This window comes from Elephas maximus, chromosome 7 (genome assembly GCF_024166365.1).
Source record: "Elephas maximus indicus isolate mEleMax1 chromosome 7, mEleMax1 primary haplotype, whole genome shotgun sequence".
In the NCBI taxonomy this organism is placed as follows: Eukaryota; Metazoa; Chordata; class Mammalia; order Proboscidea; family Elephantidae; genus Elephas; species Elephas maximus.
Genome location: NC_064825.1, coordinates 89,124,322 through 89,148,037, shown reverse-complemented (window position 1 = coordinate 89,148,037; position 23,716 = coordinate 89,124,322). Strand labels below are relative to the sequence as shown.

General features: G+C 45.4%; 2 long non-coding RNA genes across 3 annotated transcripts in view; one reads left to right on the top strand and one right to left on the bottom strand.

Moving 5' to 3' along the window:
• The window catches only part of LOC126079698 (uncharacterized), a 40,978-nt gene extending 17,961 nt beyond the window's left edge, over positions 1-23,017 (bottom strand). The window contains exons 1-3 of the long non-coding RNA XR_007518238.1: positions 22,886-23,017; positions 8,517-8,694; positions 7,988-8,068 (exon numbers count right to left, since the gene is read on the bottom strand). This is a non-coding gene — a long non-coding RNA (uncharacterized LOC126079698). The remainder of the gene's footprint in view (positions 1-7,987; positions 8,069-8,516; positions 8,695-22,885) is intronic.
• On the top strand, positions 453-23,054 carry LOC126079696 (uncharacterized). Of its 2 annotated transcripts, none has more exons than XR_007518236.1 (3): positions 453-706; positions 9,805-9,858; positions 22,972-23,054. It is a non-coding gene; the product is annotated as an uncharacterized LOC126079696 (long non-coding RNA). The 2 variants fall into 2 exon arrangements; XR_007518235.1 differs by having other exon boundaries at positions 9,805-9,863; positions 22,972-23,046.
• Positions 23,055-23,716: the final 662 nt, after the last annotated feature.

The window sequence follows — 23,716 nt, the reverse complement described above, 5'->3', positions numbered from 1 at the left end:
CAGTTCTATCCTGACACACGTGGGGTCGCCATGAGTTGGAGTCGACTCAACATCAACTGGTTGTTTTGTCATTGCACTGGGCAAGAGGGAAAGTAAATACTGGTTGATGGTGGAGAGGAGAAGTTCAAAAGGAGGAGCCATAGGAAGAAGAGGGAGCTTTGTGTGAACAGGGTCCAAGGTAGTTTCTTGGAATAGGAGAGTCTGTCGGAACTGGTTCGAAGCTGCAGATTGTCAGCCTCGTCCATGTTCTGAGCCAGAGGGTGAGGGTCTGAGTTAGGATATGAGCCACCCAGCTCTTGCTATATTGCACAGAGGACCTCCCCTGAAGGCCTCGGGTTCCATACAGAGCACATCTGGCGTGAGAGAGCTCACTGTGAGGGCAAAGGCTCCGCCCTATCAGATAGACAGCCAGAGTCGACAGGCCCAGCCCTCCGAACCCTGGGTTGCAACACACTCAGAGGACAGCTACTGGCCGTGAGCAGACGTGAGAAGGAAACACCCCCTCAGTCTTGGAGCAGGCTTTGCTGTCCACAAGGGCTTGTGGGTGTCTTGTCAGGGAGAGGAGGTAGCACTGGCACCTGAAGCTAGGGTGCTAGGGCCTCCTGAGAAGAAACAGGTGCAAAGCAGGGCAATTAGTGGGGAAGGCATCAGCAGGGCAGCGGCCTAGATCTGATAGAAGAAGACACCAGGATTACATCATCTGCTGGTGAGTAGGCTTGATTAATTCTCTGATGGATGAGGGAACTTTTTTCTTCTTTAAGGAGCCAAAAGAAGTGGTAATTAAATTTGTCTTTAAAAACAAAACCATTTTGAAGGGAGTGTGAGCCTTCAAGCTTCCCCCATGGTGTTCTGGGCACTCTGGCTTCTCTCTTCCAGAGAGGAAGTGTCTATTCATAGGCTGTGACTTGGAGAGGCCTCACAGTGAGGCAGGCACTGCTGTGAGCAATTGCTAATGTCTTTGGGAACTGCTAATTTACCCATCTAATTTGTTCCTCTACACCAGCCACAAAGGGAGACCACTCAGTTATTTTGATCCTGAAGAGAGGCTGGTGTTTACCACGATCTCCCCAGCAACCGTGTGTGTGTGTGTGTGTGTGTGTGTGTGTGTGTGTGAGCGTGTGTGTATCTGCGTGTCTGCACAACCACCTTATGCAATGAGGAGGTGGGTCCACTGCCCTCACTGACGTTTCCAAAGACATTCCAATTCTGAATTGAAGGCAAGGATCATAACGGAGTGCCCTAGAGAGGCCTTGGCTCCCAGGGAAGTTATAATTTGAAGGGTGTCTTTAAAAAACCAAAGTGAATGGGTGGGGGAAAGTGGTCACGATTTCCTTTCACTGCACACAACCAATGAAGGGGAAAAAACAACTGGGAATACCTGCTCCATGCCAAGCACTGTGCTTGGGTTTCACGTATTTTGTTGACTTTTCACAAATACTCTTTGAAGCAGGTATTACACTTTCATTATTCTAGATGGTTCCTGCCCCAATGTTTCTGTTTAGAGAAAACCCATAGTTCTTTAGGTTTCCATCAGAAATATGACATCTACTGTAAAGCCCTTCCTGACTTTACGAGGTAAAATTAGTTATGCCCTCCTTTGTGCTTCCAAAGAATTATTATAGACTTTAGGGAGACTGCAGCCTCAACTTGCTCATCTGTAATATGGGGTGACAATAGGGTCATTGTGAGGAATAAATGAAATAAATCATGTAAGTGTTTGTACAGTGGCTGGCACTGAGTCAGCCCTTATTAGTTGTTGTTGTTAATAACAATAATAATATTTATTACAATTACTTGCTACTAGGTTGTAAGTTCCTTGAGTGCAGGGACAGTGTCTGCGTTGTTAATTGTTTTATACCCAGATCTTAGGAGTCCTTGGCACACTGTAAGCACTCTGCTTCTAGCTGGTGAATGAATGATTGAGTGAATGAAGTATTTGTCTCCTCCTTGCCTCTGTGAGCTCCTGAGTTGAGGCCCTTGCCTGACTCATTTCTGTATCTCTAATGTGTCCACAATGTCTGACACAGTGTTAAGTGTTCCGTGACTCTGTTGATTAAACAAGCAGGACCAGGAGGCACTGCTACGTGGCAGGTACCTGGCCTGGAGAGTCTGGCCACATGCCTATCTCAGTGTTGTAGTTGGCCTGGTGCCTAGCTACCACACCCTGAATTCACTAAGTGTGCCCTCAGATCTTCACCCAAAGACAGTGAGCATCTCAAGGGAGGGAACCATGTTCTGGTTTTTAAATCCTTAGTGCCCAGCACAGTGCCTGGCACACAGGAAATACTCAAGTACATAGGAAATACTAACCCTGGACTTTTAACTCCAGCTGGACTCAAACAAGAGCAGAGTCCAAAATGGTTATATCATCTTTCCCCTCTCATCACCCAAACCTGTTCTTCCACAGAATTTCCCCATTTTTGTACATTAAAGACCCATTTTCTTAGTTACAAAACTCTTTGGGAGTATTGCATCTCTAACAAAAAAGAGCACAGTCTTTGTGGTAAAACCATTCTGGGTTTGAATCCTGGCTTTGTCACCTACTTAAGGTCCCTGAGTGGTACAAACCACTTGCACTTGTCTCCTAATCTAAAGGTCAGTGGTTTGAACCCACCCAGCAGTGCCATGAAAGAAAGGCCTGGCGATCGGCTTCTGTAAAGATTACAGCCGAGAAAGCCCTATGGATCAGTTCTACTCTGTAACACATGGGGTCGCCATGAGTCAGAATCAATTCAATGGCAACAGGTTTGGTTTTGGTTTTAGCCATCCTGCTTGGACAAGTTGTTTACCCTTCCTGAGTCTCACTTTCCCCTTTTGTCAAATCAGATAGAAGTTCAAGAATCGGGCATGATACGTAACTCCCAGCAGAATGACTGAGGGACCCAGTTGCATTCCCAATGGCAAATTGATTATAACGGACCCTTACCCAGGTCCCCTGGACTGGCTGGTATGTCCAACCATGGTGGACACATACACTTATCTATTATTGGCTCATCCCTCCTGCCATGCTACCTCGGACTCTGTGATAATGGGTCTTATCAAGTCCATATTGATCTCATTCAGCCTCCTGGACATTATTAATTCTTATCAGGACAGCGATTTCATAGCCCAAGCCACCCAGACCTGGGTACTCCAACAATACATCCTCTGGAACTTCAACATGTTGTATCAGCCCCAAGCAGCTGGTCTCATAAAACTCTATGACAGCTTCTTAAAAAGCACCTTTTTTAAAAGTGTTAAAGCTACAGATTGGCATGTGGATTCCCAAGTGGGCTTTCATTGCTCTTATGTCCCTCACTACCTGTCCTCATGGGCCGCTCACCCATACCAAAATGCCCTCAGCACCTCTCCCTCATTCTGCCCTTCCTGATTCTAACAGGAGATCCAGGCTCCAAGTCATGGATGTCCACATCCAGCTGCCTGCTTCAAGCTCCCCCAACCCTCCATTCCTCTCCCTTTTTCAATTTAAGCACCATCCACAAAGAATTGGTGCCCAGACCAAGGGTGAGTTATAAGCTGGACCCTGCTGGCAGGGGCCTATCTATGGAAAATAGAGCCTATGGCAATTAGTTTTAAATTGCTGAATGGCATTTCACAACTGGTGATGGAAACTGTGATGACCAATAGAAACTGCTCATTAGCGCCCCTCCTCAAGGGGCACCCAGGGCATGCACCTTACCTGCCATACCTTAGTTATGCCTCTGCCTACTGGTCAACAGCAAAATCCCTAAGATACGTTTCTACTAGCCTGCCTGGAAAGCAAGCACCACTACCACCTAAAGCATACTCCAGTTATGATGGATTTAAAGGCTAGCTAACTCCAGACCTTCCCACAGGAGACAGAAGTTTTGGTGCCTGGACTGACACCTAACACCATGTGGATCTTGGAGAAAGGTGAAAGAGTTCCTGGTTCCCAACACTAATACGCTATTGGTGGTGGAGACCTACCAATATTCTATTTCCTGAAGCCATCTATTCCCCATTATTTGATGCTGAAGCATCGGCAGCTACTCACAGCTGTGAGATTCAGATGTGCCCCGTTATTATAAATGGGCAGCCCCAAATGCTGCTGTGGAGCCTAAAAACCTGAAAATGTTATTGTGGAGCCTTTTGATTGTCACTAGCTGGCTATACCTGATATGGCTGATGACCTGGGTCTGAAACACAATCTCCCCTACTCAATGCCAGGACACCTGGGCAATATTGCACCCACAGTGCTATCCCTGTTTGGCATGTACAACTATTCCTCTATAACACCACAGGCTGGGCATATTACATTATCCCAAACAGCCATCAGGATAAACAAAAAAGAATGTGGTCCTGCATTTGTAGCCTGGCCTGGGCTACTTTTACTACAGTAATGGTGCTCAATGGCAGCCCAGCGTGGCTAAATGCACCCCAGGCACTCCTCCCACTTTGCATATCTTTAGGACAGCCTTCCTGATGTCAACCTATGCTCCATAACATGGATCTGGCTCAAGAGTTGTACCTGTCTGGGGAACCAATCACTGCATCCCAGACAATGACTGCAGCCCAGCCAACCACAGCATCCCAGAGGATGACTACCTGGTTACCTACATCATTTACCAAGGTTCCCCCTGCCAGAGCATGGAGTTCTTACATTCGGGAACCCTCACTCAGCTGACCCCCACTCAGACCTCCAAAATTTTAACTCCCTCTCCTTCCGCGTCTTCCCCATTAAGCACGATGGACCCCATTTTCATGATTACCCTTGCTTTTAGTCCTCTCACCCTATGAAAACAGTCCCTGTCCCCACTTTTGCTATAACGTCCCTTCTTGCACCACCCAAAACAAGCCCACTGCTTAAGGCTACCCCGAGGCTAATCTGTATCTACTCATAGCCAAGGCCACATCCCAATGGCTGAACATCACACAATGTTGGGCCTGCTATCTGCTCCCATGAGAAAAAAAAAGAAAGAAAAGAGAAGGCTACCTCTTAATTCCCATCCTGCCTGCCAACGACCCTCAGCTCATGAAACAGGCCCACAATACCAAACACTACCAGTTTAAGCCCCTAGGTCTTGCCTTACCCCCTCCAGGGCCAGTTTTATGGAACATTAATTGACATTATCATGTCCTTGGCCCATGAGTCCAGATCATTCACCTGTCCAAATGCACTTGCCTATGTTTGTACGTTTCGACGCCTACATAACATGATGGGTGGCACAGCCTTCCTCTGGCCCAGATATTAAATGAGCAATTAGAAGCCTGGAGGAAATCAAGTTCACTGGTGCCACTCCCCTGGATAACTCCCTTCTGATGTCCCAACTACCTAGACCCACTCTTAGCAACCTCACCTGCAACACTGCCCATCCTGACACACTTCCAGCCACCCCCTTATTGGACTTCATTGGTTGTGGTCCCCAATAGGAGGTAACAAGCCATCTTCCTACCCATTGCCCTAATTATAAAAAGGGCATTTGGGGCTAGAGGAATAGAATTAGGGGCTCACAATATGACCAATTAATAACCAGTTTCCATTGAGTTGATTCTGAATCATGGCAACCTCATGTGTGTCAGAGTAGAACTGTGCTCCATAGGGTTTTCAATGGCTGATTTTTTTTTTGAAGGAGATTTCCAGGTCTTTCTTCTGAGGCACCTTTAGGTGGACTTGAACCTCCAGCCTTTCAGTTAGCTGCTGGGCACATCAACTGTTTGTACCACCCAGGGACTCCTCACAATATGATTATACAAGGAAAAATAGCTGAAGCGGCAGAGAGAATAGTCAAGGCTCTGTTGGCCTACATAACACCAACAGTGCCAGCACTTGGGGCTTTAACCAAAGGACAAAATTTCCTAACTGCTGGGGGTAGCAGATGATAGACTAGTTCCAGGTGATTTGCTAGCTGCCCAGCGACAAGCATGTACCCCCTAGGGAATTTCCTTTTATGTGTGTATAAATAACGCAGGCAAAGTATCTAAATAGCCCAAAAGATGCACCACCAAATCAAAAGTTAACTGTTGTTTCGACTCCTAGTGACCCTATATGACAGAGTAGAACTGCTCCATACTGTTTTCTAGGCTGCAGTCTTTACAGAAGGACACCTGGTAGAGCAGTAGTTAAAGCGCTTGGCTGCTAACTGAAAGGTTGGCAGTTCAAACCCACCAGCTCCTCCACAGGAGAAAGATGTGGCAGTCTGCTCCCTTAAAGATTACAGCCTTGGAAACCCTATGGGCAGTTCTACTCTGTCCGATGGGGTTGCTATGAGTCGGAGTCCACTCGACAGGAGCAGATCACCAGGTCTTTTTCTCCTGAGGATCCGTTGGGTGGGTTCGAACCACCAACCTTTCAGTTAGCAGCCACGCGCTTAACCATTGTGCCTCCAAGGCTCCTAAAAGTTAACTATGTAACTCAAATTTTACACAAGGTGCCCCAAACTCCCAAGGACCTTTTTTCCTGAATGTTCCCTGTAGCCTGGGGTACTTTGTTTCAGGGGGTCCTCCTGCTAGCAGGTGGACTTTACATACACAGCTGGCTATGAAAAACCAGTACAGCCTACATGCAAGTATATTAGTAAGAATTGTGACATAGTGAACCAAATGTCAGGGGCAACTTGAGTTGGGTGCAAAAAGTTACTCATAGCAAAATGACATTTGGCCAGGGCAGAAACCATCAGAACCCCAGCCCCAAACGCTTCTGCTACACCCAAGTAGTTGCATGCGAGGCATCCCACCCTTCCTGTTTTGATCCACTGCCCCACACAGGGACGGACTGCCAGAAATGAGTCTGCCTCCCAGCCTCCCAGCCTCTAGCATTGTTAAAAAACTACCTCCAGTGGGCGACTATCCTATATCTATGGCCCCAGGACCAGGCCCTCTCTCAGCTGAGACATCACAGAACTCTCTTGCCAGGGGACCTCCTTGTTGAGGGACTCCCCTCGCTTTGGCTATGCTTGAGTTAGCAACAAACAGTTGAAGGACTTGCCATTACTGCCTCCGCTGTGGTGCATTTTGACATCCAATGGCTTTAGATGGGAGCGAAGAGCAGACCCAGCAGCCGAGATGGACTGTAACAATATTCCAGCAAAAGGAAACCTGAGCCCATCATTATTCCATCACTACTCCTGAACTGGAAACCCTGGTAGTGTAGCAGTTAAGAGCTATGGCAGCTAAACAAAAGGTTGGTAGTTCGAATCCACCAGGTGCTCCCTGGAAACCCTGTGGGACAGTTCTACTCCATCCTATAGGGTTGCTATGAATCGAAATCGACTCGACAGCAATGGGTTTTTTACCCCTGAACTGCACACCCAGCTCTTGACCCCACACCGACACCCTTACTCAGGCTACTGCCTGCCAGACGCACCTGCTCTGCTTACTGGGTTGGTTAAGACAACCAGCTTTGAAATCACAGGAAGCTGGCTGTTAATTCCAACAAGCAGTCCTTAGTAGCTCTGTGACCTGGCACAATTTCCTTAGCCTTTCTGTGCCTCAGCTTCCTTATCCATAAAATTATGACAGTAATACTTCATTAGGATTTTGTAAGGGCCAAATGAAACACTCTATCTAAAGCTAATGGTACAAGGCCTGACACAAAGGAAGTCCCCAGGTAGTCACCCATCAAGGGGCAGCTCAATTTCTACTTCCTCCAGGAAGGCTTCCATGCCTACTCCTACTCTGATTTCTCCTGACTGCATTTCTGGTCAGTATCGCACTGTTGTTCTCCATTGCATATATGTGCATTTTGACATCCCAAGTAAGATATAAAAGTCCTTGAACTTGGTTCTCTCACTGACCAGCTGAGTCATCTTGCATTTAGCTTTTGGGGGATTCCATTTTCTCTCTGGGATGTCAAATCCATGATCTGTGTGTCAACATTTCCTCATACCACAATCTTGGAAGACACCAGTATTCAATGATTGACCCTCTTTCTCACCCAGAACCTGGGTCCAGACTCAGAATCCTTCTTAACAGAGTGCTTTGGGCAACATCTACCAATTTATTCAATAAATATGTATAAAGTACTTACTGGTTTAGGTACCACCCCAGGTTCAGTATTCTGGAGATACAATTTTGAATGTCTGGTCCCTGCACTTTTGGGACTTGTCACCTAGTGGGGAAGAAAGACAATAAGCAAATATATAAATAAGAAAATATCAAGCAGTGGTAAGTGCAAAGATGAAAATAAAACAATGGCATGTTAATGCTTAAGGGGAAGGCTACTTTAGACCGAATGTTCAGACAAAGATTTTCTGAGCCCCTAGAGATTTTGTTCCAGTAGATTTGGTGTGGGCCTAAGAATGTGTATTGTTAATCAGCAAATGTAGGAAGTTTGGGAAGCATTGGCACGGTGAGTAAGAGTTAGGACATGGAGTCAGAAGACCTAGGTTCAAATCCCATCTCCTACCCGTATGTAATTATGTGACCTTGGGAAAGTTATTCAACTTCTTTGAGCCTCAGTTTCCTTATCTGTAAAACTGGAATAATAATACTACTGATCTCAGAAGGCTGTTATAAGAATTAGATAAGACAAAACATATAAATTAGCTGGCCCATACCACTTGCCAGGGAGTCGAGTTGATTCTGTGTCATGGCGATCCCATGTGTGTCAGAGTAGAACTGAGCTCCATGGGGTTTTCAATGGCTGATTTTTCCAAAGTCAATTTCCAGGACTTTCTTCCGAGGGACATCTGGGTGGACTCAAACCTCCAGCCTTTCAGCATCCAGGGACTCTACCTGACACATTAAAAAAAAAAAAAATCCGTTGCCGGCAAGTCAATTCCAATTCATAGCAACCCAATAGAACAGAGTAAAACGGCCCCATAGGGTTTCCAGGGAGTGGCTGATGGATTCAAACTACCAACCTTTTGGTTAGTAGCTGTAGCTCTTAGCCACTATACCACCAGGGCTCCAAATAAGTGCTTAATAAAAGATAGTTATTACTTGCCATGTTAAAAAATAAAAACCTGTTGCCATCAAGTCAATTCCAATTCATAGCAGCCCCATAGAACAGGGTAGAACTGCCCCATAGGGTTTCCAAGGAGCAGCTGGTAGATTCGAACAGCCAAACTTTTGGTTAGCAGAAATAGCTCTTAACAACTGTGCCAGTGGGGCGCCACTTGCAATGATAGGCTCATCTGTTCCTAACTGTAGTCTTTTGTCTGATTACTTAAAAGGCCTATCCAACAAATGCCACTTACTAGGTAACAGGGCCTCTGAGTTGACTTTTTCCTAATGCAGCTCTTCCTCTTGAAAAATAGTGTCTTGTGACTCTCTATCTCAGGCAGCTTTGAGATTTGGAAGGCTTTTAGCCTCATTTCCTAATATCAAATGGGAACTTGGCTACCTCCCGTTTCTAACTCGTGGGGGTTTTCTGAGACTCAAAAGGATGTGAGATTGCAAATGGTGAGACAGAAGCAGAGCTCTTGCCTTCTGGGACCACAGAGCATCCACCCGAAAGGCCACAATAGGAGCGATAAGGACTCCTGATACCCTGACCCCACATGTTGGGAGTGGGAGCCACTCCTTCATATTTACAAGCTGGGCTGGCATGTGAAGAATTAAAAAAAAAAAAAAAAAAAAGTCAGGCAGGAAGCAGTCTTTTCAACCAGCAAAGAAACCGTTAGAATCCACCTCTTTGCCCTGATGGCAAAGCTCTTTCTGCCCTACCCAGCCTGCACTATCGAGGACACCCACTCCTATCAGAAAGCCCCAGGGGCATTTTTCCCTAGTTTATCAGGGACCTTGTGGAAACATTTCTCTAACTGAAGATAAAGGACATTTTTCTCTCTCTCCTTTCTACTTCTAGCTACCTAAACAGAAGGGTTCCTTGTCATTTTCTTTCAGGAACCACAGTTCTGAAAAGAAGATATATTTCAACCTGGACTTGAAGAGAGGCAGGTAAGGTAGGTTTCATTCATTCATCACGCACTCATTTGTTGGGTCATTCATTCAGCAAATGTTTATTGTATGCTTACTGTGTGCTGATACTATGCTAGAACTCAATTCTGAGCAGAATAGACAGCAGCTTGCAGTCTTTGGGGAGAGCCAGATGGTATTTAGCAATCACAAAATGTAGAATTACAAACTGTGATCTGAACTTTGAGTGAGAGCGTAGAATAGCAGGTCCTGATCTGGTCATAGGGGCCGGGGGAAACTTCCCCAAGGAAGTGACATTTGTGCCAAGAGATGGAGTGTGTATTAGCAATCTTGTAGATTTAGCTCTTGCCCTCCAAGTGGGTGTTTTCAGGGTTAAAAAGATGCTTCATAGCCGGAAGCCTGGCTGCCACTCCAGGACAATCCTATTTCCGAGACCAAGTCACGATTGCTCGACCCTCATGAAGGTTAGGATGGAAATGACTTATTAGAGTGATAGAGAAGGCAGCATAAACCTGCCAGGACCTCCTTCAAGATTCAGTTCACTTTGTGAAAGTTGCCAGATGAAAGATATTTCCAGATGGAGGGCCACGCAGGAAATACAAATGGAATATATTTTTAATAGCTCTTCCTTTGCGAGATAGGACTCAAGGCAGCCTTCTGCAATATGATGGGAAGCAATGTAGCCTGAAAGCATGAGAGGAGGCGAGCTGGCCCAAAAGCAGCCCCCGGGCCTTTGGAAACAGGCTGTGTCCTGAATGGGCATGAAAAATGCTGTGTATGAGACCTCCCCACCCACTGTCACCACCGCCCAAAAAGGAGCCTGGGCTTGCTACATTCCATTCAACTCTGGGACTCGGAGGAGAGGACAGATACAAAAACATTGAGTTCCTTTCAGGATGTAGCTGTACATAATGACAAATTGCCTTTTTTTTCTGTCCCTGGAGCTAAGTGGGCTCCTGCAAAGAAAGTTGTCTGCAAGTCAGGGACTGGCACGGCCCACGAAGGGCTAAGCAGCAAGGATTGCCATTGAATGTCTTGGAACTCCTGGGTCTGGTTTTATCATAACGCTGGGCCAGTTAAACAGATCCACAGATAAACCTGAGCAGGTTGTGAACTCCCTGAATTATATGCAAAATTAATCACGTAGGCATGGAGGTGTGTCTAAGGGCCTGGTCTTTAGCTTTTACCAGGTTTTTAAGAGGTCTGAGACCAACTTTGCCAACCCCAGTACCAATTCTGGGGTCCCAGATAGGACCTTCTTCACCAATGTAAAGACCCTTCCTCCACAGGTCAGTATGATCTAGGAGTTGGGCTGATGTATCCTGCAATTGATGGCATGCATTTGATATTTGAAGGTTTCAATGCTAAGGTAATTACAAGTGTTTCAGTGTCCTAGTGCTGCCATAACAAAAATACCACAAAGTGGGTGGCTTTAAAGAACAGAAATTTATTTTCTCACGGTTCTGGGGTTTAGAGGTCCAAATCAGGATCTCAGCTATGTGAATTCCTTCTGGGAGCTTTGAGAGTGGAACTGTTCCACGCCTCTCTCCAAGTTCTGGTGGCTGCTGGCAAGCCTTGGCATTCCTTGGCTTGTAGAGGGATCCTCACATGCTGTCTTTCCCTGTGTGTGACTGTGTTTCTGTGTCTGTCCTCTTTTACAAGACCCTACTCAGAAGGGATTACGATTAGGTCCCACCCTGCTTCAGTATGACTTTGTTAATTTAACTGATAACATCTACTAAGAAAAGTCCTATTTCCCCAAACAACGTCACATTCACCAATGCAGGGGCTAGGACTTCAACATATCTTTTGGGGAACACAATTCAATTGACAACACTGAGTACCTCCAGATGTCTTCAGATTTATATCAATGCTGTGGGAACCAGCAAAGATGCAAATCATGGCCTCTCCGAATACATAGGGCATTTTCGAGTCAAGATGCTGCACACACATGAAATCATTGCACGTAAGAGCCCAATGAGGCATCTAACCAGGTCATAGAGCCAGGAGCTGGAAGAACTCAGGAAGGGACTAGCTACCATGAGCTTCGGTAGGCAGGGAAGCCTTCAGACATCGCTTGACCTAGGTCCAGGTTGATGGGCAGGATCTGGAGAGGCAGAGAGGAGTGGGGAGGATTTGTACTAACTGAGATCATTGTCATTTGTTGAGCACTTACTATGTGCTCCTTGGAAACTCTATGGGGCAGTTCTACTCTGTCCCATAGGGTCACTATGAGTCAGAATTGATTCGATGGCAAATTGATTGATTTGGCTTTTTTTTTTTTACTATGTGCCAGGCACAGTGCTATGCCTGCTGCATACATGATTACAATTACTCCTCTTAACCCTATATTTATCATCAGCCCTATTTTATAACTGTGCGCACTGAAGCTCAGAGATTTGCTTAAGATGACCCTGGTAGCAGTTGTGAAACAGAGACTTGAAACCAGGTTTATTTATCTTTGAAGTCTCTGCTCTTAAAAACTCTATTCTAGCACAGGAGTTTTGAAACACAAACAAGCAGACATTCCAGATAGAATGGAATAAGACAATGTACAGAAATGGGCATGAGCAGGGTGCTTGAGATCAGGGAGGAGGGCAGCTGAATGGGAAGTTTCAGGCTCTAGGGTTGTGAGAAATAAAATTGGAATGGGCCAGATTATGGAGCACCTTTAGTGGAAGCCTGGGGAATTTGGTTTTCTGCTAGAATGATAGAAACACAGGTAAGCTTCAGTTTTAACCTTCCAGCTCATTTCTTCCCCCTATACAGATGAGAAAATGAAGGTCTTGAGAGGTGAAGCAACTTGCTCATGCTCACAGGCAACAGGGAACCATTGCAAATTCTTGAGCAAGGGTAGTGACAGTGAAGAAAACAGTGTTCCAGATAGGTGAGTTTGGCAGTAAGATACATGAGGGGCAGCTGAAGGGAAGCAGAGAAAACTGGCAGAGAAAAGCCAGCAGATCTCTCCTTGGATTTTGCCAAAGGACATTTCAGCAGTGGATATTTCTAGGGAGCATCTGTCGTGGATTGAATTGTGTCCCCCCAAAATATGTGTCAACTTGTCTACACCATGATTCCCAGTATTATGTGGTTGTCCTCCATGTTTGACCTGATGTAATTATCCTCCATTTTGTGATGTAAATCATAACTTCTACATGTTAATGAGGCAGCATCAGTGTGGGGTATACCTTCAGTCACAGCCTTACAAGAGGGTGTGGCTCAAGTCACCATCCTTACTTAAGTCACCACCGTTACTCAAGCCACATGCTTGCTTGAGTCACACCTTTCATCTTAAGAGATAAAAGGAGAGAGAAGCGAGCAGAGACGAGAGGGACCTCACCACCATGAAGAAAAAAGAGCCAGGAGTGGAGCACATCCTTTGGACCTGGGTTCCCTGCACTGAGAACCTCCGAGATCAAGGGGAAGATTGATGCCAAGATACAGGGAGATCTCTAAGGAACATCAGGCCCACAGATGTTGAAAGGAGACGAGGACCTTTCCCTAGAGTAGACAGAGAAAGCCTTCCCCTAGAGCTGCCGTCCTGAATTCAGACTTCTAGCCTCCTAATCTGTGAGAGAATAAATTTGTTTGTTAAAGCCTCCCACTTGTGGTACTGTTATAGCAGCACTAGACAACTAAGACAGCATCATAAACAAGATTCCAGCTCTATCCTTCCCACTGAGGTCTGTAGCTTAGGAAGATACACAGAGACAGACAGAATGAGAGTAGGGACAAGTCATCCGGAAGGTCACAGCCCAGGCTCAGCTAGGCATTAGTGGTGGAAAACACAGCTTCCCCAGCCATGGCGTGGCTCCTCTCCCTCTCCTTCCTGCAACAGAAACCCTGTCTGGGGTACAGTGTGTCAGACTAGGGGCCCCTGACTCTGATGAGCTGATGGCCAGGACAGGCTCCTAGCACCATCTCCTTGTGTTGCCTTCCTGAGCATGAGACTGGGCCAGGCCTCTGTGATCCTAACCCACCTGCCCCATGGGAGTCAGCAGAGCAGGTAAGGTAAGGCAAGAGCTCCCCCACCCCAGGCAAGAGGCTGACTCCACCCTGCTTGGGCTGAGCCCTTGGTGAGGCACAACTCCAGTTATCCACCTATGTTCAGCCAAGGAATGCCTACCCTGCTGCGCTATCCTCCTCTGAGTTTCTCTTTGCTTAATTAGTTCTAATAATAGCTGCCACGCATTGAACACTTACTTCATGCCCATCACCTTGCTAACATTTTACATGCATGATCTCATTTTATTCCTACAGCTCTGTGAGGGGGTATTATTATCCTCATTTTACACATGATAGAATCGAAGCTCAGAGCTGTTAAATAATTTGCCTAAAACCGTATAGGGTGGTATGAACAGTTAATGAACTTGGCTGCCAACCGAAAGGTTAGAAGTGTGAGTCCACACAGAGGCACCTCAGAAGAAAGGCCTGGCCATCTACTTCTGAAAAATCAGCCATTGCAAACTGTAGGGAGCACAGTTCTATTCTGACATACATAGGATCATCATGAGTCGGGGGTCGACTTGATGGTAACCGGTTTGAAGGAGCCAGGACTCAAACATCAGCCTGTCTGTCTCCAAATCCTGTGCTTTACCTGTATGATTGACTGTGCTCTATACGTTGGTCTACTGCAGCCATGTCTCCTTGTGTGGGAGGGGCCCTTGTTGCTTCCTGATTCCACTCACATTCAAAGTTCCTGGGAACCAAGAACCTGACCTCTTTCCCAAATCAAAATTTTGAGACAGAATCTGAATGGTACCTGGGCTCTTGTTCTCCCAAAAATGATGTTCGAGAAAAACAAGAGATCTTGAAGTTCCTTCACAACTTTTACCCCGAGAGGGCAGCGCAACATGCTTTAGCCAAGGGGGCAAGGCTACCATTTGTACATTCATTCTCTCCACTAACATTTATTGAGGGTCTATCACATGCTAGGCACCTTCCAGGTGCTGAAGACACAACTGGGAATAACTCAAAAAGAGTTTCTGCCTTCAAAGTGGTTTTAAGGAGCCGTGGTGGTGCAGTGGTTAAGAGCTCACCTACTAACCAAAAGGTCAACAGTTTGAATCCATAGGTGCTCCTCAGAAACCCTATGGGGCAGTTCTACTCTGTCCTATATGGTTGCTATGAGTTGGAATTGACTCGACAGCATGGGTTTTGGGTGGTGGCACAACAGTTAAGTGCTTGGCTGCTAATCAGAAGGTTGGTAGTTGAACCTACCCAGCAGCTCTGTGGGAGAAAGACCTGGCAGTCTGCTCCTGTAAAGATTACAGCCAAGAAAACCCTATGAGGCAGTTCTGTTCTGTCACATAGGGTCACTAAGAGTCAAACACGGGCTCAACGGCACCCAACAACAACAAAGTGAAAGTAGCAATGAGGCTGGGAAGCAAAGTAAAGCAGGATAAGGGGATGGAGAGTGTGGGGAGTGGGATTTTAAAAGGCTCTTCTGAGGATGAAATATACGAACAGAAACCTGGATGAAGTACATGAGAGCCACAGTGTGACCTAGAGGAAGATCATCCCAGGCAGAGGAAGGAGCAAGAGCAAATGCACTCGGGTAGGAGTTGGCTTGGTTTGTTCCAAGAAATAGAAAGAAGGCCAGTGCAGTTCAAGCACAGAGCACTAGGGGGGTGTGATGGAGAAGAGGTCAGAGGGATAGCAGAGGTCAGATAGTGCTGGTCTTCTAGGCACAGTAAGGAGTTAGGACTTCAAATGTGCTGTTCTAGGATCCCAGGCACTGCAGTGTGCCACTTAGGTGGGCTGCCTCTGAGTAACGAAAGAGGGGAGACAATTGCAGGAACAAAGAGCTCAAAGACAGTTCAGTGAGCCAGCCCCCTCAGTCCTGATTCCGTCTTTGAACTGTGAGCGACAGATAAGTCCGTAGTCCACGTCTTAGATTCCTAGAGTTGCTGTACCACACCCTGAGTGGCTCAAGACAACAGAAATGTACTGCCTGACAGTTATGGAGGCTGGGCATCTAAACTCAAGGTTGGTTCCTTCTGGAGGGTCTGAGAGTCTGCTCCCTGCCTCTTTCCTAGCTTCCTGTGGTTGCCCGTAGCCTTTGGTGTTCCTTGGCTGGTAGGTGCGTCACTCCAGTTTCTGCCTCCGTCATTACATGGCCTTCTTCTCTCTGGGTCTCTTTGTCTCTCTGGGTCTCCTCTCCTCTTTTAATAAGGACAACAATCATTTTGGATTAGGATCCACCCTACTCCAGTATAACCTCCTGTTAACTAAGCACATCTGTAAAGATGCTGTTTCCAAATAAGGTCACATTCACAAGTACCAGGGATTAGAACTTAAACATATCTTTTTGGGGACACAAATCAACCCATAACAGTCCGGTATCCAAGGAAGAAGGTGCCGGAGGGTTTGGTGGTGATAGAGGAGGAAGAAGAAGCTGCTGATTCTGTATTTACCTTGTCCATCAAACCAAGGGTTTGAATTATCAATGGAGTTTCAAATATTCTAAAGTTAGAATCTTTTAATACAGGCAAAATCTTCCATAGAAGCTTACTATGTGCGAGTCTCCTTTGCAAGCTCCTTCTGCCTTTTAATGCATAGACTCCTTTAACAGCTGTGTGAGATAGGTACCCTGAATACCCCCCATCTCACGGATGCAGACGCTGAAGTGCAGAGAGGTGAAGCAACAAGCTCAAGTTCAACAAGGGCAGAGCTGCTGTGGTTGGAGCAGGGGTGGGGGAAGCCCGCTAGGTACGAGGTACTTTGAAACCCCTGCCACCCCAAGGTGTGAGCTGGGAAGTCAGATTTCTAAAGCTCCCTCCACTGGGGCATGATATGAGCGTAACTTCTAAGAACTCGCTGTAGAATTGTGAAATTTGGGGGCAGTTACTGTAGCACTTGATTTAACCTCTTTTTTTAGTTGTAAGAGATGGTTTAGAAGTTGTTGGAAGGGGGAAAATTTGATAAATAAATTCAGGGATGTGGCAGGAGCAGGCAGTGTAGTAAAGGAAGCAAGTTGTCAGTAATGGGAAAAAAAAAAGCTGCCATCGAGTTGATTCCAACTTATGGTGACTCCATGTGGGTCAGAATAGAACCGCTCTATAGGGTTTTCAAGGGCTGATTTTTTGGCCATAGATTGCCAGGCCTTTCTTCTGAGGCACCTGTGGATGGACTAGAACCGCCAATCTTTTGGTTAACAGCCGCATGCATTGACTGCTTGTCCCACCCAGGGACTCTGTCAATAGCCAACCAGTGGCTAAATGGGCACAGCCCTTCATTTATAGCTGAGAGATGCTGGGCTCCCTAAGTCTGAGGCTTGCTGACGCTTCAGGCATGCTTCACCTCTTTCTGTAGTGCCTCCACACCTCAGTCTCAGCATACTTTGGTGGGTGGCCTGATTGACGGGGAGATTGTTGCTTCCTGGTACGGTGCTGATTGCTTCTAAAAGACGGGGTAATAGCAACAGCTATCATTTCTGAGCATTTATTACTTGCCAGCACTCTGCAAAGCATTATCCTGTTGAATTCTGCCAAAACTCCTGTGAGGTGCACAGGGCTGGGACTAGGGTGAGGCAGGTGGGGTCCCTAGTCCTGGCTCTGCTGAGCATCATATCATTTCCATTTGGCAAATAACAGAAACTGAAGTTCAGAGAGGTGAAGCAATTTCCCCAAATCACACAGCGGGTAAACAGCTGAAAATATGTCTTTCTAACTCCTAATATTCAGTTCATTAAAAAAAAAAAATTTTTTTTTTTTTTTTAGATTTATTGCAGGCTCTTCTGTACTGTATAGGAAACCTGATTTATTTATCACTGAGGTTAATAGCTCTAAAATTCTGTGAAAATATGTCCATCAACCGGCCCTGAAATGTTCCGAAAGGAGTTTGGGAGCCAGATGCCTGTGACAACTGAAAAAAGAATTTTGCAAGGAAGCAAAAGCCATATTAAGATAAATCTCTATTTTCGTTCCTCTATGTGAATGTCACAACTAACAGGCATATGTTGCAACTCGGCTCATAATTGTTGAAAAAAAAGGGCGGTAAATTGCCATCTGTGGCATTTTCCCAGTGACATTTGCATTTTCATTTCTACTAGATGTCCATTTTCCACAGAGGAAGGTAGCCTTCATCACTTGAAAATGCCGCTCCTTCCCTAGAACACAACAGTAAATGTAATGAGGAAAAAAGAATAGGAAATGACCAGAGGAGAAAATTGCCCACCCAGGGATTGGGTTCATCATGCAGACTGATTCAGTCCGTTGACGTTTGCATTCAGGAAGGAAAACTCGGGAAATGTCTAGATTTTAGAGTATTTAAGATTCACAAGGAGTGAGGGAGAGGGAAAAGGAATTACATTTCAATCCCACTGGGCTGGGGTCGAGTTCAGATTTCCCCAACTCTCAAGAACCATTTTACACGTTCAGAATCACTTCTTAGTTACTGAGTCGCTCTTCTGAATAAGGCTTGTACAAGTTGCTACCGGAGGATACAATAAAGTCACGTTTGCTTTAACATTATTCATAATAAATACACATTTTGAGATTTGATTCTAAATGTTAAACTTAAATTTGAGCGATTTAATTGCCTGTTGACTAGAAATGAAATCCCACCGGTAGGCAGTTATTTCTTACAACCACTGTGTGTGAAATTGAAATCTTAAGATACCATTTCAAATATTCACCTTCTCTAAGGAAGTTCTCCCCAAAGAGTTGTGAAAGATAAGAAACTGACCCAAAGTCATACGCAGTACTCTCGCTTGCTTCACATACTCGGGTCAAAGCAGAAGCATATTATTAAAAGGAAACTTCATGCCAAAAAAATTGGTTGTTCTGAGGTTACCTCCTGGAACCCAAGGATATATATATTTTAACAACTGATTTGAGCCCTATGCAAAACAGTAGCAAGGAAGGTAGCAACTTATCAGATCTAATTAAAGCAAACATATCTAAGTCACCAAGATTATGATTATTAAAACGGAAAATGTTTTTTATTTTGGAGCAATTACGGGTTGCCATGAATGCCATGAAGGAACCCTGGTCTATTTCTTTTTAAAAATAAGGGCTAGTTTTTATTTTTTTTAATTTGGGTGGGTAATTCTTATTTTAAACCCCATTTCACCTTTAAATTTAACTTCAAACCCTTTCTAAATTCTCTCAATGAAGTCTTTTGCTCTAGTGTAGCAGTCAACATTTATGAGCACTTGGAAGCCCTGGTGGAGTAGTGGATAAGCGTACTACAGTTGCTAGCCAAAAGGTCGGCATTTGAATCCACCAGGCACTCCTTGGAAACCCTGTGGGGCAATTCTACTCTGTCCTATAGGCCTATAGGGTTGCTGTGAATCAGAATTGACTTGATGGCAATGGGTTTAACATAAGCCGGGGCTTTCCACAAGTTTAATCCCATAGCTCAGTTCATCTTCATTATGATGAGACTCTATTATCAACCCCCACTGCTTTATCAAGTCTGTGTACCATGCTGTGCATGCATTAGCTCATTCAACCTTCACAACAACCCATGCAGTAGGTATTCTTATCCCCATTTTACAGGTGAGGATGTTGTTGTTGTTAGGTGCCATCGGGTCAGTTCTAACTCATAGCAATGCTATGTACAACAGAACAAAACACTGCCCAGTCCTGCACCATCCTAACCCTAACCCTAACCCTAACCCTAACCCTAACCCTAACCCTAACCCTAACCCTAACCCTAACCCTAACCCTAACCCTAACCCTAACCCTAACCCTAACCCTAACCCTAACCCTAACCCTTAAGCCCATTGTTACAGCCACTGTGTCAGTCCACCTCATTGAGGGTCTTCCTCTTTTTCGCTGGCCTTCTACTTTATCAAGCATGATGGCCTTTTCCAGGAACTGATCCCTCCTGACAACATGTCCAAAGTATATGAGACATATTCTCGCCACCCTTGCTTCTAAGGAGCATTCTGGTTGTACATCTTCCAAGACAGGTCTGTTGGTTCTTTTGGCAGGCCATGATAAATTCAAAGGCATCAATTCTTCTTTAGTCTTCTTTATTTATCCTCCACGTTCACATGCATAGGAGGCAACTGAAAACACCAGGGCTTGGGTCAGGTTCACCTTAGTCTTCAGGGTGAAATCCTTGCTTTTCAACCGTTTAAAGAGGTCCTTTGCAGCAGATTTGTCCAATGCAATGTGTCTTTTGATTTCTTGACTGCTGCTTCTGTGGGTGTTGACTGTGGATTCAAGTAAAATGAAGTCCTTGGCAACATCAATCTTTTCCCCGTTTGTCACAATGTTGCTTATTTGTCCAGTTGTGAGGATTTTTGTTTTCTTTACATTGAGGTATAATCCATACTGAAGGCTGTGGTCTTTGATCTTCATCAATAGTTTTTCAGGTCCTCTTCACTTTCAACCAGCAAGGTTGTCATCTGCATAATGCAGGTTGTTAATGAGTCTCCCTGCAATCCTAATGCCCCGTTCTTCATATAGTCCAGCTTCTCAGATTATTTGCTTAGCACACAGTTTGAATAGGTATGGTGAAAGGATACAACCCTGATGCACACTTTACCTGACTTTTAACCATGCAATATTCCCTTGTTCTGTTTGAACAACTTCCTCTTGGTCTATATACAGATTCCTCATGAACACAATTAAGTGTTCTGGAATTCCTATTCTTCACAATGTCATCTATAATTTGTTATGATCCACAGAGTCAAATGCCTTTGCATAGCCAATAAAACACAGGTCAACATCCTTCTGGTACTCTCTGCTTTCAGCCAGGATCCATCTGACATCAGCAATGATATTCCTGGTTCCACTTCTTCTTCTGAATCCAGCTTGAATTTCTGGCAGTTCCCTGTGAATATACTGCTGCAGCCACTTTTGAATGGTCGTCAGCAATATTTTACATGTGTGTGATATTAATGATATTGTTCTATAATCACCTTTCTTGGGAATAGGTATAAATATAGATCTCTTCTAGTCAGTTGGCCAGGTAGTTGTCTTCTACATTTCTCAGCATAGATGAGTGAGTACTTCCAGCACTGCATCTGTTTGTTGAAACATCTCAGTTGGTATTCTGTCAGCTCCTGGAGCCTTGTTTTCACCGATGCCTTCAGTGCAGCCTGGACTTTGTCAGTACCACTGGTTCCTGCTCATATGGTACCTCCTGAAATGGATGAAGGTTGCCCAATTCTTTTTAGTATAGTGACTGTGTATTCCTTCTATCTTCTTTTGATGCTTCCTAAGTCATTTAATATTTTTCCCATAGAATCTTTCAGTATTGCAACTTGGGGCTTGAGTTTTTTTGTCAGTTCTTTCAGCTTGAGAAATGCCGAGTGTGTTCTTCCCTTTTGGTTTTCCATCTCCAGGTCTTTGCACATGTCATCATAATACTTTACTTTGTCTTCTTGAGCTGCCCTTGTTCAACTCTTTCACTTCATCATTTCTTCCTTTTGCTTTAGCTACTCAGTGTTCAAGACCAAGTTTCAGAGTCTCTTCTGGCATCCATTTTGGCCTTCTCCTTCTTTCCGGTCTTTTTAATGGCCTTTTGCTTTCTTTTTGTATGATGTCCATGATGTCATTTCACAACTTCTCTGATCTTAGGTCATTAGTGCTCAATTCGTCAAATCTGTTGTTGAGATGGTCTCTAAATTCAGGTAGGATATACTCAAGGTCATACTTTGGCTCTCGTGGGCTTATTCTGATTTTCTTTAGTTTCGACTTGCACTTGCATATGAGCAATTGAGGGTCTGTTCCACAGTCAGCCCCTTGCCTTGTTCTGACTGATGATATTGAGCCAGATGAGGATAGTGCAGGTTAGCCCAGGTTCACACAGCTGGTAAGTGGTGGGTTGGAGCTCATTGAGTCTGGCTCCAGATTCTGCGCTCTTAGCCACTATCCAATACTGCCTCCTTATACTACGTAACTTTCCTATCCACGCTAGCTGAGAATTAAGAGCCTCCATCAAGCTCAGGCAATCTCATTCCAAAATTTCCACATTTAATGACTACATTGACCAGTTATAACTAAGTAAACTGCTAATCACAACCTATATGTTTGTTTTAATGTCTGATCGTAGAGTTGTAGGTTACATATTTATCACACAGTTTAGGCCTGCTGCAAAATTCTAGGGAGTTTTTTTTTTTTTTCTTAAGTTAAAAACAAGGGTCTGATCAGGAGAATGTCCGATATACTGATGGCCTTGACTTAGACTGAAAACTACCCTTAACACTTACTTTAGTGTGTGCACACATACATACACACACAAGTTTTAATTTTATTCATTACGGACTCATGCTTTGGGACATAGAGATGAGAAAATGGCAGAAGCAATGCAGAAAATAGAAAATTCTCGCTGTGTCCTGAAAAGTCAATGAGGAGTTGTCTGAAGAGGGAAAATGAAGCATCCAAAGATTCATTTCTGACTTCAGCCACCACTTTTCAGGGTGAGCTCATCCAAGCCCCTTCACTACCATGTTTAAAATGGGAATCAAATGCCTATGACCATGAGTAAGACTGTTCAAATAAAATTATGGATTCTGAAAGTACTTGATAGTTTCCTTTTTTACAAGACTTATGACTGGCACAGGAGTCCTGGGTGGTGCAAACAATTAAGCACTCGACTACTAACCTAAAAAGGTTGGTGGTTCAAACACACTCAGAGGCACCTTGGAAGAAAGGCGGGGTGATCTGCTTCTGAAAGGTCACAACCTTGAAAACCCTATGGAGCCAGTTCTACCCTACAACACATGGGGTCACCATGAGTCAGAATCTACTCCACCCCAACTGGTTTGGGTGTTTTGGGGTTATGGCTGACATCATCACTTCATGCACAAATAGGTCTTTAATCGCTTTGAAGGCAGACATTTCCAAGGAAGTTTGAGGCCCAGGGGAACCAAATTTGTTCTCTACAGAGGGCAGACTCTGTTGGTCCTCCTGTCTCCTTCTGCATTCCTCACTCTTCCTAGACTTTGCCTTAAAGGTTGGGGGGAGACCTGAACTAACCCCAGCATCAAATCTGGCTTCTTTCCCCTTCACTGATCCTGGACAAAATGAGCTCCCTATTGCTCTTGGTCATTGGAAAAGCGCTTTCTCTGTACAGATTACTTACTGACACTTTGCACGGGGCCAGTTAAACCGCAGGCGTCCGCCTCAGTCGCCTTTTGAAAGATGCTGAGGGAGAAAATTCTACCGCCGGCAGATGGAGAGGAGACCTGGACCAGCGTAGTCCCTCCCTCCGGGATTAGCTACCCCTGGCACGCTCAGACGTACCCAGCCCGTGCGGTCCCTGCTTGCACAGCTCGAGTTGCATATCTGGAGCGTGGACGCAGTCCCCAGCCGGCAGCCAGCAGAGCCGCACTGTCCCAGGCATCCCGGCGCCCGGCGTCAGTGGACCTGGGACCTCGAACCCCCGACAGGCGCGAAAGCCACTCCGAAAGCTGGCGTTTCTGTATGTGCTTATTTCACACATTTGTCTTTTATTTCTTCCTTGAGCGGCCCACTGGTTACTTTAGTTTCAGTTAAGCCAGAAGGGGAACGTGAAAGAGTGGGTGCCCTAAGGAAGGATTTCGAGGCAGCCGGGTCTCCTTTCCAAGGAGAGGTGTTTCCGAAGTGACTCTTCCGATCCCCTATGCTTGCCCCTTTAAGAAGCCAAGTCAGTCCTGAGGCTGCTGCTGTTTGTATTGCTAATCCCCTGGAGCCCTGTTTAAAAAAAAGAAGAAGAAGAAGAAGAAGGGGGGGGCGGGCAGCTGTCTCTTTAAATGTGATTTCCTTCTATTGTATTTGAATCGTGATCAGGAAAAAGGAAATGAAACCAGAGACAGAGGGAAGCTGAGCGAAAATAGACCTTCCCGAGCAAGGAGGGAGTCCGGGGGGGAGACGCACAGCCCCCTGCCCGACCCCCTCCCCCCCCGCCCCGCTCTCGGCGGCGAGCTGCGCGCCGCGAC